The sequence below is a fragment of the Capricornis sumatraensis genome, chromosome 20 (assembly GCF_032405125.1).
Source record: "Capricornis sumatraensis isolate serow.1 chromosome 20, serow.2, whole genome shotgun sequence".
In the NCBI taxonomy this organism is placed as follows: Eukaryota; Metazoa; Chordata; class Mammalia; order Artiodactyla; family Bovidae; genus Capricornis; species Capricornis sumatraensis.
In genome coordinates this window covers 44,271,185-44,286,538 of record NC_091088.1, presented here as the reverse complement: position 1 = coordinate 44,286,538, position 15,354 = coordinate 44,271,185, and positions in this window count along the sequence as shown.

The window sequence follows — 15,354 nt, the reverse complement described above, 5'->3', positions numbered from 1 at the left end:
GTCATGTCCAACTCTTTGCGATCCCATGGACTGTAGCCTGCCAGGTTTCTCTGTCCATGGGATTCTCCAGGCAAGAATACTGGAGTGAACTGCCATTTCCTTCTCCAGGGATCTTCCTGACCCAGGGATCAAACCCAGGTCTTCAACACTGCAGGCACATTCTTTATCATCTGAGCTACACTGTAAACTAAACTAACGTTTCATAAGATGTGTATTTATTATCATTATTTTGTTATTTGTGATTTCTTCTTGAAAGTGAAAGTCACTCAGCTGTGTCCAATTCTTTGCAACCCCATGGACTGTACAGTCCATAGAATTCTCCAGGCCAGAATACTGGAGTGGATAGCTGTTCCCTTCTCCAGTGGATCATCCCAACCTAGGGTTCGAACCCAGGTCTCCTGCATTGCAGGCAGATTCTTCACTAGCTGAGTTACCAGGGAAGCCCTGGACACTGTATTATTTATAAGCGTGTTGTTTAATTTCCGAACATTCAGTTACTTTTCTAGGTATCTTACTACTGTGAAATTCTAATTAAATACCACAGTATTCACAGAATATATTCTATGTAATTTCAACTCAAGATTTGTTTTATGGCCCAACACACAGTCTATTTATTTGAAGTGGTATGTGCACTTGAGAAAAATGAATATTCTGCTGCTGTTGGTTTCCTCTATTATACAACTGATTTCCATCTAATTCATTTCTGCCCTTATTGTTTTTTTTTTCCTTCTATTTTCTTCAGGATTCCTTTTCTATTCTTCTTCTAATTTCTTGATAAGATAGTTATATCACTGATTTTTAGCCTTTTTTCTTTTTAAACATTTATTCAAAGGCTGTAAATTTTCCTCTAAGCATTGCTTTGGTTTGTCATATATTCATTATTATTTGATTCAAAATATTTTCTTATTTGCTCTTTGGTCCATAGCCTTTTAGAAGTATATGGCTTAAGTTCCACACCTTTAGGGATTCACAAAACTTTTAGTTTTTACTTTTATTCATTTTTAGCTTCTTAGTCCTTTCCAGGTCTCTGTGGTCATAGTCAACTCTAGATGATTTAAATTTACTTTTGAGAGTTGCATTATAGTAAACTTTGGTAAATATTTACTTGAAAAGAATGTTCCACTGTCAGGTGCACTGTGTTACATATAACTAAGTCATGTTGAATAATTATGTTGTTTAGTTAATCTATATTATTACTGATTTTTTTGACTGCTTGTATAATTGTTTTATTGTTTACAAGAGGTGTGTTAGAAGTGTGTTACAGTCCTACACTGTGATGTGAATTTGTGTACTTTTTTTTGTTGTAAATTTTTGCTTTATATATTTTATGGCTATGTTATCAAGTGGACACAAATTAAGAAATTATATTGTGTTGAATTGATCCTTTAATAATTATGCCATATATATCTTTATCTCTTGCCTTAAAATCTATTTTGTCTAACTGTAATATAGTTGTTCTGGTCATATTTGTCCAGATCTGGCCATTGTTCTGGTATAGGTGGAGTATTTTTTATCTTGTTTTTTTTTTTTTTTCTTTTTAACTTTATCTGTTTTTTAGTTAGATTTTATCTTTTATCCAATCTTAGAATTTTGACTTTTAACTGGAGAATTGAGTCAATTTATATTTAAAGTAGTTATTTATACATTTAAAATTTATACATATCACCTTATTATTTCCTATATTATCTGGTTTATGTTGTTTCACTCCTTTTTTTGCATTCCTTGAGATTAATCAAGCATTTCTGTTGTTCCACCTTCTTCTCGATTACCTTGTTAATAATACATGCTTTTACTGTTGAGTGTTACCCTAAATTTGATAACTTGCATCTCTGATTTATTATAATCTAGTAATTACAAATTAGTGCTTTTACCACTTCCCAGTTATACTAGACCCTTAGGTTAGTCTCATTTTGTTTACCACTGTTCATGTTATTGTTAACACATGTATTTTATTGTTCATATATTTTAAACCTAGCAAGATACTTCCTTTTTCATAATGTACAGTTAAGATTCATTCAAATTTATTAACATATGTCCTTGTGCATTGCTCTTTCCTCCATTTCCACATTGTTTCCTCCCCCCAGCCCCCTGCCAGGGGTTGCTTTGTTTCTATCTATAGAATTCCTTTCCCTTTGTTGTTGTTGTTTTAGGTGAGGTGTGCTGCTTGCTGAGTTCTTGTTCAGGTTTTATTTGTCTATAACATTTTTTCATCTTGTTTTGAAAGCTATTTTCACTGAGTATAGAATTTCAGATTTTTAGTTATTTTCTTTCAGCATATTAAAGATGTCATTCCATAGGATTTTTGGCCTCCATTATTTCTGTTGAGAAGTCAGCTGTCAGTCTTATTGTTGCTTCTATGAAATAATATTTTTCTTTACCTTCATTTAAGATTTTTCTTCTCAGTTTTCATTTTCAGCAGTTCTACTGATAGGCCAAGGTGTGCTTTTCCTTTTTTTTTGGCAAAATTAGAGAGGATCAAATGATGCCTTTATTGTTTTTATTTTTCTGTTTCATATGTGATATTTTACATTTCAATGATATTCTTCCAAATCGTCCCACCCTCACCCTCTCCCACCGAGTCAAAAAGACTGTTCTATACATCTGTGTCTCTTTTGCTGTCTCGCATACAGGGTTATCATTACCATCTTTCTAAATCCTATATATATGCATTAGTATACTGTATTGGTGTTTTTCTTTCTGGCATACTTCACTCTGTATAATAGGCTCCAGTTTCATCCACCTCATTAGAATTGATTCAAATGTATTCTTTTTAATGGTTGAGTAATAATCCATTGTGTATATGTACCACAGCTTTCTTATCCATTCATCTGCTGATGGACATCTAGGTTGCTTCCATGTCCAGGCTATTATAAACAGTGCTGCGATGAACAGTGGGGTACATGTGTCTCTTTCAGTTCTGGTTTCCTCGGTGTGTATGCCCAGCCATGGGACTGCTGAGTCATATGGCAGTTCTACTTCCAGTTTTTTAAGGACTCTCCACACTGTTCTCCATAGCGGCTGTACAAGTTTGCATCCCCACCAACAGTGTAACAGGGTTCCCTTTTCTCCACACTCTCTCCAGCATTCATTGCTTGTAGACTTTTGGATAGCAGCCATTCTGACTGGCGTGAAATGGTACCTCATTGTGGTTTTGATTTGCATTTCTCTGTTAATGAGTGATGTTGAGCATCTTTTCATGTGTTTGTTAGCCATCTGTATGTCTTCTTTGGAGAAATGTCTATTTAGTTCTTTGGCCCATTTTTTGACTGGGTCATTTATTTTTCTGGAATTGAGCTGCAGGAGTTGCTTGTATATTTTTGAGATTAGTTGCTTGTCAGTTTCTTTATTGCTATTATTTTCTCCCATTCCGAAGGCTGTCTTTTCACCTTGCTTATAGTTTCGTTTGTTGTGCAGAAGCTTTTAATTTTAATTAGGTCCCATTTGTTTATTTTTGCTTTTATTTCCAATATTCTGGGAGGTGGGTCATAGAGGATCCTGCTGTGATTTATGTCGGAGAGTGTTTTGCCTATGTTCTCCTCTAGGAATTTTACAGTTTCTGGTTTTACATTTAGATCTTTAATCCATTTTGAGTTTATTTTTGTGTATGGTGTTAGAAAGTGTTCTAGTTTCATTCTTTTACAAGTGGTTGACCAGTTTTCCCAGCACCCCTTGTCAAAGAGATTGTCTCTTCTCCATTGTATATTCTTGCCTCCTTTGTCAAAGATAAGGTGTCCATAGGTGTGTGGATTTATCTCTGGGCTTTCTATTTTGTTCCAGTGATCTATATTCCTGTCTTTGTGCCAGTACCATACTGTCTTGATGACTGTGGCTTTGTAGTAGAGCCTGAAGTCAGGCAGGTTGATTCTTCCAGTTCCATTCTTTTTTCTCAAGATTGCTTTGGCTATTTGAGGTTTTTTGTATTTCCATACAAATTGTGAAATTATTTGTTCTAGCTCTGTGAAATATACTGTTGGTAGCTTGATAGGGATTGCATTGAATCTATAGACTGCTTTGGGTAGTTTACTCATTTTCACTATATTGATTCTTCTGATTCATGATCATGGTATATTTCTCCATCTATTAAAGTTCTCTTTGATTTCTTTCACCAGTGTTTTATAGTTTTCTATATATAGGTCTTTAGAAAGCATCACTATGAACAAAGCTAGTGGAAGTGATGTAATTCCAGTTGAGCTATTTAAAATCCTGAAAGACGATGCTGTGAAAGTGCTGCACTCAATATGCCAGTAAATTTGGAAAACTCAGCAGTGGCCACAGGACTGGAAAAGGTCAGTTTTCATTCCAATTCCAAAGAAAGGCAATGCAAAAGAATGCTTAAACTACCGCACAGTTGCACTCATCTCACACGCTAGTAAAGTAATGCTCAAAATCCTCCAAGCCAGGCTTCAGCAATACGTGAACTGTGAATGTCCAGATGTTCAAGCTGGTTTTAGAAAAGGCAGAGGAACCAGAGATCAAATTGCCAACATCTGCTGGATCACTGGAAAAGCAAGAGAGTTCCAGAAAAACATCTATTTCTGCTTTATTGTGTCAAAGCCTTTTACTGTGTGGATCACTATAAACTGTGGAAAATTCTAAATGAGATAGGAATACCAGACCACCTGACCTGCCTCTTGAGAAACCTATATGCAGGTAAGGAAGCAACAGATAGAACTGCACATGGAACAACAGACTGGTTCCAAATAGGAAAAGGAGTACGTCAAGGGTGTATACTGTCACCCTGCTTATTTAACTTCTATGCAGAGTACCTCACGAGAAACACTGGGCTGGAAGAAGCACAAGCTGGAATCAAGATTGCTGGGAGAAGTATCAATAATCTCAGATATGCAGAAGACACCACCCTCATGGCAGAAAGTGAAGAGGAACTAAAAAGCCTCTTGATGAAAGTGAAAGAGGAGAGTGAAAAAAGTTGGCTTAAAGCTCAACATTCAAAAAACTAAGATGATAGCATCTGGTCCTATCACTTCATGGCAAATAGCTGAGGAAACAGTGTCATACTGTAATTTTTTTGGTTCCAAAATCACCACCTGGTGACTGCAGCCATGAAATTAAAAGACACTTACTCCTTGGAAGGAAAGTCATGACCAACCCAGATAACATATTGAAAAGCAGAGACATTACTTTTCCAACAAAGGTCCATTTAGTCAAGGGGATGGTTTTTCCAGTGGTCATGTATGGATGAGAGAGTTAGACTGTGAAGAAAGCTGAGCACCGAAGAATTGATGCTTTTGAATTGTGGTGTTTGGAGAATACTCTTGAGAGTCCCTTAGACTGCAACGAGATCCAACCAGCCCATTCTGAAGGAGATCAGCCCTGGGTGTTCTTTGGAAGGAATGATGCTAAAGCTGAAACTCCACTACTTTGGCCATCTCATGTGAAGAGTTGATTCATTGGAAAAGACTGTGATGCTGGGAGGGATTGGGGGCAGGAGGAGAAGGGAACAACAGAGGATGAGATGGCTGGATGGCATTACCAACTTGATGGACGTGAGTTTGAGTGAACTCTGGGAGTTGGGGATGGACAGGGAGGCCTGGCGTGCTGCAATTCATGGGGTCACAAAGAGTCAGACATGACTGAGTGACTGAACTGAACTCATATATAGGTCTTTAGTTTCTTTAGGTAGATATGTTCCTAAGTATTTTATTCTTTTTGTTGCAATGGTGAATGGAATTGTTTCCTAAATTTCTCTATTTTCTCACTATTAGTGTATAGGAACACAAGGGATTTCTGTGTGTTGATTTTATATCCTGCAACTTTACTATATTCATTGATTAGTTCTAGTAATTTTCTCGTGGAGTCTTTAGGGTTTTGAGATGTGCTTTTCTTTATATTTATCCCACTTGAGATATCTATGACTTCATATCATTTCACTCTTTTAGAAATTATTATCAGTTGGAATGCTACTTTTATTAATCTCTCTTTTCCTTGTAGGATTTCAATTACATGCTAGACATTTTCAACATGTTTCATATGTATTTTATGCTTTTCATTTTTCATCTACTTAGCTCTTCATGCTGTGGCTTGACTATTTTTTACTGATCTATCATATAATACTCCTCTCTTCATCTGTTTCCAAACTGCTGTTAAATGTATTTATAGATGCTTCAATTTCAGTTATTATATTTTCAGTTTTAGAATATTCTTTAATTTTTTGTGTGAGTTGTTCTTTTGTTCTTCAAAATATTGTCAGTTTGGAGTTAAGGAGTTATTTCTGATAACTCCAATATCTGGTTAACTCTGTGTCTGTTTCTACTGCACACTTTTGTTTTCTCCCTTTGGTCCTGTTTCTTGGTATTCCTGTAAAGTATGGAATGGATGCTAAATATTGTGTGTGGAAATGTTAGAGGTTTTGAATGATTATACCTTCCTCTGAAGAAAATGCACCATATCATCTGGGAAGCAATAGGGCAGAACAAATGCAGATCACCCAAATGCAATAAGAGAATAAGTTACAGTTAGTCTATAGCCTTTGTAAGGCTCTGATTACATCTAGTTCACTTTATCTCCCACGTCCCATTTCCTTGACAGATCCTGAACTGCAGTTTTTGTCTTTCCAGCACTGTAAGAATACTGAAAGCTCCCTTTGGCTTTCAGCAGTTTTCTGCTCTGTTTCTTAGCCTCTTATCCTAGGCAAAGAAAACTGAAAGTCTGAGAAGTTCTCTGAAATAATTCCATCTAAAAGGAAGTGAAGACATTTGTTCTCTGTGAACATGTATTTATTCCTAGTGATCAAAATTCCCTTTTCCAAGTGCTTACAAAAATAACTTTTAAGTAATTGATTTTAAAATCGACACAACATTTCTAGAAAATTAGGGAAATGTCCCCTCTTATTCAGGTTTTTGACACCTCTCACAATCTGTATATTTTCTCAAAAACATCTGGAGTTCCTTAAGCTTGACTGAAAATTCTCACAGTACCTCCGAAAGTAATACGTCTGGGATATGAGACTTGAATCCAAACAATTAGCATTCTTTCTTCATCTTTTTGCCTAATCTTGGGCTATAATCCCCAATAACAAATGTCATTATCTTCTTTCTTATCTGAAAGTCTTTTTTATTGACAGGGAAGGTAGAGAGAAAGAATTTAGAGAATAACTCTCTCTCTCTCTCTGTCTATCCCTCCTACTCTCTTTTTCAGTCATTTCTTAACAGAAGATAAAAATCCTGCAGCAAGTCTCTCTCATTTACTTTTCCCTGGAAGCAACTCTCAAATTATCTCCTTTATATGTCCTTTCTTATATCCTTTATACACAATCAGTGATCTAAATGTGATCAAACAGATTGCTGTGAAATCATTCTGCTCTTTACTTATACCCCTCCCTTTTTGCCTGACAGTTTCTTTATCTACCAATTAAAGTTCCTATCAATACACTTACTAGGTAGTAGATACAGTGAAAGAGCTAGATACATTCCTTCCTTCAAAACTGGTTTGCAATACAAGCAGAAATCCAATTACAAAACAATATATTATGCATTGGGTGAAATTTTAGTGTTATTTTTTTGGAGGGCCTCTTTATTTTTCTTGAGCTAACTTTTTAGAGATGGTGCTCATACAGTTGTATTTATCCTTAATCTAAACATTTTAAAATCTGCCTTTCTAAAGTCTAGGATAACACTGTCCAAAAGAACTTTCTGCAATAATGGAAATATTATGTCCAAAAGGGTAGCTACTGGCTAGTACAATTGAGAAACTAAACCTTTAATTTTATTAAATTTTAACTAATTTTAATTTAATGGGCTAACTTATTGGACAGGTAGCTATAGGGCATATATCTGATTAATATTCACCATTCCTGGCCATTTTAAGCTCGAATATTAAATGACTACTTTCTTCCAGTGTTCTAATTTTTTTTATATTAATACTTCTCTGATACTTTTCTGAGAAGTCCTCACTTGTTGAGCAAATTTAGGCTTATATAATTAGTTTTCCTATAATTTCTTCCATCTACTTAGGATGCAAATTACTAGCAAGGTAAATCATGAATTTACCAGAAATTTTACTTTTAGTAGCACGAGACTTTGAACATGCATTTGAATAGTTAACTCCATATGATCATTATGTCATGAGTTTATTTTTTCTTACCATCTGAATTGGAATTGCTATATATATTCTTTATTGGGCCAAGCAAACTATAGAATATTGCCCCTTAAGCAGTTACTTCTGATTCCTGGTTTTATGCTTTCTACCATGTTTCAACTCAAATTCTGTCCCCATTGACATAATAGTCAGTCATGAGTGCTATATCTAGAGTCAGGAATGCAGTTTATGATCACAGAAGAAATTGCAAACAAATGGCCAACTTAGTGATTAACATGACTTTTAACATTATTACAAGGCTCAAGTGTGCTTCTTTATGTTGGCAGATACATTCTTACATAACATGTATTTCATAACTTTGTATGAAACAGAAATAATAAGAAGGTTAATAAACATAATGAGTGAGGCATTAGGAATTTAGCTTTATGAAGCAAAACATGTCCTATACTAAGAATTAATTACCAGATAAGATTTAAGTTTATATTTGTTTTTTTAAGTAGAAAAATACTATTTTAATAGAGACAATCTGTTATGTTGTTCTGAAAATGAAGAGAGGTAAAACAGAAATATGAGTTTTCATAATATTTTTCAAATCTGAATATTGTATAATGTGTTCACTGCATACATAAAATATATGAACTGATTTATAGGTGGGTACTTGATATTTTTCTCATGAAATATGTCTAGTTGTCCATATTTTAGTGGACACCAATGTGAAGGGATAATAGTTCAGTTCAGTTCAGTTGCTCAGTCTTGTCCAACTCCTTGCGACCCCATGGACTGCAGCACTCCAGGCCTCCCTGTCCATCACCAACTCCTGGAGTTTACTGAAACTCATGTTCATTGAGTCAGTGATGCCATCCAACCATTTCATCCTCTGTTGTCCCCTTTTCCTCCCTCCTTCAATCTTTCCCAGCATCAGGATCTTTTCAAATTAGTCAGCACTTCGCAACAGGTGGCCAAAGTATTGAAGTCTCAGCTTCAGCATCAGTCCTTCCAATGAATATTCAGGACTGATTATCTTTAGGATGAACTGGTTGGATTTCCTTGCAGTCCAAGGGACTCTCAAGAATATTCTCCAACACCACAGTTCAAAAGCATCAATTCTTCGGTGCTCAGCTTTTTTTATAGTCCAATTCCCACATTCATACATGACTAGAGGAAAAACCATAGCCTGGACTAGATGGACCTTGGTTGGAAAAGTAATGTCTCTGCTTTTGAATATGCTGTCTAGGTTGGCCATAACTTTCCTTCCAAGGAGTAAGTGTTTTTTAATTTCATGGCTGCAGTCACCATCGGCAGTGATTTTGGAGCCCCCCAAAATAAAGTCTATCACTGTTTCCACTGTTTCCCTATCTATTTCCCATGAAGTGATGAGACCAGATGCCATGATCTTAGTTTGCTGAATATTGAGCTTTAAGCCAACTTTTTCACTCTCCTCTTATACTTTCATTAAAAGTTCAGGCTTTGGATAAATACAATCTTAGGGATTCCATCGAAAAAGCAAGAGAATTCCAGAAAAAAACCTATTTCTGCTTTATTGACTATGCCGAAGACTTTGACTGTGTGGATCATAATAAACTGTGGAAAATTCTGAATGAGATGGGAATACCAGACCACCTGACCTGCCTCTTGAGAAACCTATATGCAGGTCAGGAAGCAACAGTTAGAACTGCACATGGAACAACAGACTGGTTTCAAATAGGAAAAGAAGTACATCAAGGCTGTATATTGTCACCCTGCTTATTTAACTTCTATGAAGAGTACTTCATGAGAAACGCTGGACTGGAAGAGGCACAAGCTGGAATCAAGATTGCTGGGAGAAATATCAATAAGCTCAGATATGCAGATGACACCATCCTTATAGCAGAAAGTGAAGAGGAACTAAAAAGCCTCTTGATGAAAGTGAAAGAGGAGAGTGAAAAAGCTGGCTTAAAGCTCAACATTCAGAAAACGAAGATCATGGCATCTGGTCCCATCACTTCATGGCAAATAGATGGGGAAACAGTGGAAACAGTGTCTGACTTCATTTTTGGGGGCTCCAAAATCACTGCAGATGGTGGTTGCAGCCATGATATTAAAAGACGCTTACTCCTTGGAAGGAAAGTTATGACCAACCTAGATAGCATATTCAAAAGCAGAGACATTACTTTGCCAACAAAGGTCTGTCTAGTCAAGGCTATGGTTTTTCCAGTGGTCATGTATGGATGTGAGAGTTGGACTGTGAAGAAAGCTGAGTGCCGAAGAATTGATGCTTTTGAACTGTGGTGTTGGATAAGACTCTTGAGAGTCCCTTGGACTGCAAGGAGATCCAACCAGTCCATTCTAAAGGAGATCAGCCCTGGGATTTCTTTGGAAGGAATGATGCTAAAGCTGAAACTCCAGTACTTTGGCCACCTCATGTGAACAGTTGATTCACTGGAAAAGACTCTGATGCTGGGAGGGACTGGAGGCAGGAGGAGAAGGGGACGACAGAGCATGAGATGGCTGAATGGCATCACTGACTCGATGGACGTGTCTGAGTGAACTTCAGGAGTTGGTGATGGACAGGGAGGCCTGGCGTGCTGCGATTCATGGGGTTGCAAACAATCGGACACGACTGAGCAACTGAACTGAACTGAACTGAGGGATTCCATAATGGATTCTTACAATGGTTTCTGTTCTCAAAAGTAAGTTAGCAGCCTTCCCATAGTGTCTTTTTGGAGATCATTTCAAGAGATTATGGATGTCAGTCAACACTCACTCAATGGACATGAATTTGAGCAAACTCCAGGGGATGGTGAAGGACAGGGAAGCCTGGCGTGTTGCAGTCCACAGTGTTGCAAAGAGTCAGACACAACTTAGTAATTGAACAACAACTCTGCTTTAAAAACTTTAACGCTAAAAAGTTTAAGTTCAAACTTAATCTGTTCAAAACATAATTAGGGAATTAGTCACATTACAAGCTAATTTTTTACTTTGTTGTAGGCTTTACCCAGAAGTAATAAGCTTTTTCACGTATTTTAAATAGTACTTAAAAAAAATAAATAACTTACAGTTTTTCAAAAAGAAAACCTTTTATTTCACAGAGCATGATATACCTGTATTTGGAATAAAGATGAATTGGGGACTGCCAGAACAAATGTTTCTTCGATGCTTACCACTAATCAGGTACTGTTGACAGGCTTATAATAAAAGTGCTTTGAATTCATTACTATTATTACAATTATATCTTATGTTTGTCTAGGACTTCATAATGTACAAAGCACTTTCACAGACACTGCTGCTTTTAAAAGAAAGGCATCATAAGAACACGAACTGATACTATTTTTTTCTATGAATAATGGGACTTTTAAAACAGAAAAAGAAACTATGCCTATCAGTTTTACAGTTTGAAAACAATATATATATATATTTGCTTAGCTTCTCAAAAGGCAATATGACAACACACAGGCTTTACAGTCAATGTTGGAATCATTTATGTGGGAATCCTAGTTTTACTTACTAGCTATGAAACCTTAAGTAAGCTATTTAACCTGCATATGTTTAGTTTTCCTCATCTGTTAATTGGAAATTCTGACCTCATAGAGTAAGATGAAGGAAAATAATTTACATATCTTAAAGCAATACCTAGTATATAATAGGAACTCTAGAATAATAATAATAATAGTATTATTATTAAAGTTATCTATTCTTTTTTTATTGACTTCATAACATTTCAATAAACCTTAATATGCAAAGAAAATAATTAGATAGACAATGACTGGTCAAATATGATAGATCAAGTCACGAAGGGAGGTAAAAGTTAAAGTCTGTTTCAGAAGCAAATTAGACAGTACAACTAGGGGAGATGGAATTCATTAAGGAATCTGAGATTTCACCTATGCAGATTCAAATTTATGATGCTTAAATAGGGTAGAAAGTTATATGGAGGGAATCACAAGCAATTCTGTTTTAGGAGGAATAAAATGGAAGCATATTTAATTAAATGATATCTATGAAATAAGGGAAAGTATCATACAAAATGGGGTGGGGTGCAGGGAACAGGAAGCTGAAATGATTTTACTTGTATAAGCAAATTAGCTCACTTAGATTGATCATATGTTTTATAAGGACAAGGATAAAAACTTGACCCACACAATTTTGCATTAAAAAACCTCTCTGCTCCAGAGTAAAAAGACCATGTAAGTCTCTTCACAAATGTGTGCTGTGAGTTAAACAAGGAACCTCAGTTTAAAGTGTTAATTGCTTAAAGTAACCCATTACTATTATATGATAAATAATAAAATATAAAAAGTCGCTCAGTCGTGTCCAACTCTTCGCAACCCCACGGACACCAGGCTCCTCCGTCCATGGGCTTTTCTAGGCAAGAGTACTGGAGTGGTTGCCATTTCCTTCTGAAATTATATTTATTTACATAAAATTAATATCATCTTTTCATTAGCCCATTTTGATTTTCTCTTTGTGTTCTTTATAGTGGAACAATGAGAGAATTAACAATTATTTGATGGTCTATTATATATTTATTTTAAAAACTATATAATTTTCATTATTCTTATTACAGATAAGAAAGGCTAGATGGTAAATCTAAAATAATAGTTAATACATGGTGGAAGAAACATATAAATCAAGTTTTTTAAACTTGTAAAGAAATGTTCTACCCCTATACTCCTCATGGTTTTTCCAAATCAAATATACTGGGTTCTAGTGGAAAACTTAGAATGTATTCTAAGTGAAAGGCAGACTGTTAAAGAAATGTAGAACTGAGTTAGTGCCATGGGATAATGTGTGTACCTGATTAGCGGTAAGCATCGAAGAAACATTTGTTCTGGCAGTCCCCAATTCATCCTCTCTGCCCACCCCCAAGGCAGTTCCTGATTTTTAAGAGTTCATAAATTATATTGAAATATTATAGAAAAATAATAGGAGCTTGCTTGAAAATATGTTAACAGCCGTGCAGGGCACACAATAAACACCTAATAAATGTCTGACTTACCTGATTTTTAAAAATGAGAGACTGAAAATCATTTCATGGCATGGAAAGCAAATCCTCCAATGGAAAAAATAAAGTACACAGCTACAAAGAAGATGAGAATACTGAGGTGTTGGTATACTATCACTGACTATCTTTTATGATTCCCCTAGACAAAGGATATCAGAGCAGAGAGGGAACAACCGTATTCTCTCACTGTAAGCATACATTTAGTCTACAGATTTAAAGGCTGTTTTGCACACTGGGTCTGTAGAGAGATAGGCGATTGCTCTCTGCCACAATTCCAAAGTTCATCTTCTTTACCTCATCAATTTGCAGCTTGGTAGGGGTGAGGGTGAGGGAAGAGTTATATTGTGTTTCCAGGAGCAAGCGGCTGTTTTCCTGCCTGTCATTCCACCAACCTCCTAGAATAAATTGCTACTTAGAAAAGCGAAAGTCAAACATTTATGAAACATATTGCTATGTAGAAAAAAAATAAGAATTTTTTTGCAAATAGTAGCACCATTAAAAGAGGAAAGAGAGAATAGCATCAGTCATTTTATATTACATATAAGCAGTTTATTAAAGAATTAAATATTTATAGACTATAAAGCAAGGCAGGCGATGAGCTGCAAACAGCTTGCTGAGAAGTACATTATAAAACAATGAGTCTGTCAGTGATTGATAAAGAATGGAGAGTGCAAATGCTTTATAAAATCCCTAAGTTAGCAATGAATTTGAGACTAGCAAAATAGGACACAGTAGCCAGCAATGTCACACCAACTCAAGCTGTTGTGTATGTTAAAGGCCTTTAGTGAACAAAATGTATACTTCGGCTCTGATCTTTTTACCAATATAGAGAAAAGGGCTGCAAAGCACACAGAACTCTTGGGCAAGGGCTTTATGGATGTTCAGTTCCAAATTAATAGATGTTAGACCTAGATACCCATAGAACTCCATTTTCTTTTGACTTTTTTCTTATTAGATAAGACCACAGAATTTCAAAGAAAGATATTCTTCCTTTTGTTACAGAATTATATACATGGGAGATTAGGTCACCTAACCTAATCCCTTTAGAGAGGAGGTAACTGAGTTGGAAAGTGGTAAAGTGACCCATCAAAGTTCACACAGCTAGTGTGATTACAACTTTGGTCTCCTATCCCCTAAGTCAGTATTTTTTCCATAGCATCAGCTTCTTTTCCCAATCGCTTTTTTAAATTGAAGTAGTTAATTTACAATATCATATGTTTCAGGTATAGAACATATGATACAAAATGTTCAGGTGTACAACATATGAAAAAAAAATTTCAGTGATACTAAAATTTTTAAGGTTATATTTATAGTTGTAGTTTATATTGGTTATATCCCACGTATTATATGGTACATCCTTGTACCTTATTTATTTTATACTAGAAGTTTGTAACTCTTAACCCCCTACCCCTATCTTGCCCCTATACTCTTTCCTCATCCTACTGGTAACCACCAGTGTATTTTTTTATATCTGTATTCCAATTCCTTTTTAAAATTAGAATTCTGAGCTCTCTGTCCAAAGAATCATTTCTTTAGTTAAAAATTGTGAGTTCTTTCTCTCTTAAAATTATATTTCAATCTAGTTTGAACAGTGGTTTGGGGGAGCAAGAAAAAAGTTTGAAGAGGGCAAAACTATATATTCTTTCAAAGAAATGGGAAATTTAATCTGCCTATCCAAAGATATTCTAGAGTTTGAGATAATAGGATGCTATTAATGAAATGCTGGCTCTTTCTTGGATAAATTGATGATATGGCATTCTTTCATGTACTAACTAGCTGGGAGGATGAATTATTTTTCACCCTTTATGAGAATGACTGGTCGAGACCTAAAAGTGTTCATAATTTTAAATGCCAGAGGAAGTCATCTCTTCCTGACTTTGTGAAAGTCATAAGAGACTCTATGTTCTGGATACACTAATTTGGAATTCTATTCTCTGCCTTCAAATTTAAACAGTCATTTTCTTTCTACATAATTGAGTTTGAAGTTCCAGTTGCTGTCTTCAAATTGGATAGCAGACATATTGTGAGTTACAGAAAACTATGGATCAAATCTTTTGTGCCTATGCAGAAACCAAAGTACTGGGTAGTTTTAAAACAGTGAACCACTGATGCCTCTGACTATAACTCTATCACCATTTAAAAAAATAACTATTGTAATATCTGAATTTCTATGAAATTATATCACACAGAGAAAATCCACTGAGTTACATTAAATGCTTTCTTTGTAAAGCATGATTCAGAGGTTTCTTCATGTGAAAGAATAACTCAACTATTTTTGATACACAAGTTTTCTCATTCCCTCTATTCTCATCAATATA